We start from the raw sequence: 4,311 nt of genomic DNA on the forward strand, positions 1-4,311 counted from the left end.
CTATGACTTAGACGAAAGAGTATGCAATCATCATCACAGTGACTTGACTACAGTGTTGACAGGTTATTAAACAATGATCAATATGGGGAAATCAGTTGTTTTCTTGGCAAAGTAAGGTCCTCTTAAACTTGAAAATCATGAGGGAAAAAGAAAAACCCACACTTGTACAATAAAAGCAGCCTGTTTTTAGGGGTGCACCAGGGACTGGTCAGCTATCTATCTCACCCTAAGCCAGAATTCTAGAGAAGAGCCCCGGCTGACCTCTTGAAGTTCCTTTTATAGAAGAGAGGAAGTGTTCACAGGGACAAGAGTTGGCTGTTACACAGTTAGAAAGATACAATGAAAGGAAAAGAAAAAGGGAAAGGATTGAATCATGTGAATGGGGTCACAAGTTTAGTGTAGGTGGAAAAACATGCTTTGCAGTTTACACCAGATCTAAATAACAGTAATTAATCCTCAATTACAAATTGAAACCTTGACTTGCAAGGACTTAACATAGAAACAACAGGAACTTAGCCTTAGCTGTCTTAACTTCAGATAGAACCCTTAACCTGCAAGATACATGGTTTCTGTTTTAGTCTCCCATAAGCTTGCAAGTTATATTGTTCCTGATTTGGGCTCCCAGTCCCAGTGAATCTGTACTCACGCATGTTAACAAAACTGTGCATTGAACTGTTTTACAAGGGCAGTTGTTATCAACCAAATGGTTTTAGTTTCCAGAATTTTATTAGAAATGATCATCATAGCCAAAGGAGAAAGAGCTAATGTGGGATCAAAGGAGAGAATCTCATCGTGATTTACAACTTATATTTTCTGATCAGACTTACAAATCCAGCTAAAGTGTTTAATCAATATGGAGCACTTAAAATGATGTCAGCTGTGGAAAGAAAGCTTTTACCTGAAAGAAGGGCTTAAGCTAACTTCCTATTAAAATTCAAATTCAAATTTAAAAACACTTATTTCTTTTTAGCATCTATTTCTCTAAATTAAATCTAAGCTTAAGACGGAGGATCAACTCTGACCTGCTCCTTGAACTTTCATTGAAATGGTTGCATAAAATAAGGAATAAATAATCAAAAATAGCTGCCTCAGTATTCCCAAGATGATTTGTGGGGCTCTGAATGGCCAGTTCAAGGACCTCTGTCTCTGCATTCAGAAATCTGTAATTCACTTGGGGGTCACCAATGGATGCTGGGAATGTTTCCGTCATATTCCAGGTGTACAGTCAGAATCATGAGAGTCTTGCTTTTCTATGCTTATATTTGAAAATTAAACCTATTTAATTCAGAAAGAGAAAGCTAAAGAAGTTTTCTATCTAATTTACTAACACGATGCAGGGTGGAATTAGAGTAGACAGTAAGTCACCAAACCACCACTCTCTGCGGTCATTAACCAAGACCTCTAGTCCCAACTGCAAAAGGCACAGCTTTGAATGTTGAGTTGCAAGCATATTCTATTGATGACAATAGAATATAGATAGAATATAGATGTGACAATTCTATAGATATTTACAATGAGGATTTAGTTACCGAGAACATGTCAATCACCAATTCCCCAGATGTCAACCAAGGACCAACTTCGAAAACAAAGACCTTGAATGAAAAAAAGAAAGAAAGAAAAAAGAAAGAGAATAACAGAAAGAAAAGGAAAGAAATAGTAATGGACATGATTGCTCCCAGGTAAGGTGGAAAAGACAGTTTATTGAAGATAAAGTGAATGGCAGGAACATCTGGCAGAGTACAGAGTACATGTGGCCCTGAGCCCTATGAGGAGAGGGGTTGGGGGAAGGGAAGAGAGAAAAATTAGCTTCAGCAGCCAAGACAACCAAGGTCAAAGAGAAGCAGGTAACAAAAATGGCTGTGTTATGTAGAGTAGAGCCTCGGAGGAAGGGCAGCCCAGCCACTAAGCTAGAGATTTGGGGGAGGGGAGGTAGATCATAGAGTTTACCAGCCATGCCCTGTAACAAATAAATACTGAGATATGCTTGGAGAACCTGGAAACACCTCAGCCATTTGTCCCAGGGTTTGAGAGGTGGCCTCTGGCTGCTGTTTATTCTCTCGTACGCATTGTCCTTACAATGTCCTAGTGTAGATAGCTATCTATATTCAATTTTCTCTCCCCTTCCTCCTCCTCTTCCTTCTCCTTCTCCTTTTCTTCTTCACTCCTCTTACTACAGGAAAATTTGGGATTCATCCCACACTGAATTTTTGTAGCTGTATCAAACTAAGATTAAACCATTAACATGGATGTATTTGAGAAGAGTAACTGAAATTTGGACATACAAATCTGGGCTGGAGAGATGACTGTCAAAAAAGCTAGGGTCACAACCAAAAATATAAGAATATTACACTTTTGTCCTTTACTACTATGACAAAATGGAATGCTTTAGAAATGTCTAAAATAGAAAAGAAGGCATAAAATATAATATCACTTTGCATTTTTCTGTTATCATTTAATTGTCAATTGTTTTGTTTCTGTTTCAGTACATGTGCAGGAGTACACATGAAGGTGTACATGTGCAGGAGTACATATGCAGATATACATGTTTGTATGCACATATGCAGGTATACATGTGCAGGGTACAAATGAAGGTGTATACATGAATGTGTACATGTGTAGAAGTACATGGTCAAGCATACATGTGTAGGAGTACATGTTCAGATGTACATATGCAGATGTACATGTGCAGGTATACATGTGCATGCACATGTGTACATGTACAAGTATGTGAAGGCCAAAAGCTCAAATCAGATGTCCTCCTTTACTATACCTTCATTTTGAAACAGGCTTTCTCTCTAAAACCAAAGATCATCAATTAGCTGGCCAAGCTGGCCAATGAGCTCCAGAAATCTTTCTATCTCTATCTCTAGTGCTGGATTACAGACACATGCGACTGTCCTTGACATTTACATGAGTGGGAGCATCTGAACTCAGTCCTCTTCCCTGAGTAATAGCTATGTTATCCATTGATACATCTCCCCAGTCCAAATAGTACAATAGTACATTTTATGTTGTAACAGTAAATATTGTTTCTTGAAATCTTACTTGACTGCATTATGTGTGTTCTCTCCTCTCTCTCTCTCTCTCTCTCTCTCTCTCTCTCTCTCTCTCTCTCTCTCCCCGTGTGTGTGTGTGTGTGTGTGTGTGTGTGTGTGTGTGTGTGTATGCACACATGTGCACGCTATGTAAGAATTACAGTGTAATTTGTACTTGGTCATTTTTCAATCCATTTGAGAAACATCACTCCAGAGAAGTCATAACAAATGATTCTTCTGTCAAATAGAAGTTTATGGTTTTCACAGTCAGCTTAACCTGAAGTCACAGACACAGCAAGAAGCAGCAATGTCCACTAACCACCCTGCTGTGACTCCCACTAAGATCCCAGGACCCATGAAAGACTCAGCATGTGCAATTTCCAGGTTACTCCCAGACCTGCTCCAGTTCTCAGCAGGCACCTTCACTTTATTACCTGCCGTTGACCTGCCCAGTGGTTCCAATTCATAAAGACTGACCCCAAATTTGTAAATCCATCTTTGTGGATACTCACACCTGTGCAGTAGTTTTCGGGAACATTCTGGCAATGTTGATTCCATTATCTGGCTAGGTGGTGCCATTGGAAATTTAGGAGACATATGCCAAATCAAATTTCCTAACAGGAGACCCAATGGACATTGATTTTTCAGATGAGACCTCATACTACCAAACCCAGCTAGGGGTAGATTGTTGGCCTCAGAAACAAGAGCTACTAGCAAGTCAGAGGTTTCTTATAGGAACCAGAGCAGTAACAAAATTGCTTGCCAAACGTTCTAGTTTTGTTTCTATTTCTATGATAAACCATTGACTAAAACCTACTTGGGATGTTTTTGGTTTACGGGATACATTTCATCATCTAGAGAAGACAAGGCAGGATCTCAAGTCAGGAATGTTGAGGCAGGAACTGAGGTACAGGCCTTGGAGGAAGTTGCTTACTGACTTGATTTCCTTGGCTTTTCAGTTACCTTTCTTATAGAGCTGGGAATGACCTGTCTAAGGTTGGCAGTGGTCTAGATACTACCATATCATTCCACAGTGAAAAATACCCACAAAATATGTGTATAGGCCAATTCTATGAACACAGTTTCTCAGTTGAGCATCCCTCTTCCTAGGTATGCCTGGGTTTGTGTCAACTTGATAAAAGCTATAGCCCTGAGAATCCCGGTATTCTCCTCATGACTTGTTTCTTGGGAACTCTTGAGAAATACTGAACACTCAACTTCCAAACCAAAGCTAAGGTCCCGATGAAGGGTTCTACCCTGTGTTGTGTGGCTGAGA

The sequence above is a fragment of the Rattus norvegicus genome, chromosome 13 (assembly GCF_036323735.1).
Source record: "Rattus norvegicus strain BN/NHsdMcwi chromosome 13, GRCr8, whole genome shotgun sequence".
Taxonomy (NCBI): Eukaryota; Metazoa; Chordata; class Mammalia; order Rodentia; family Muridae; genus Rattus; species Rattus norvegicus.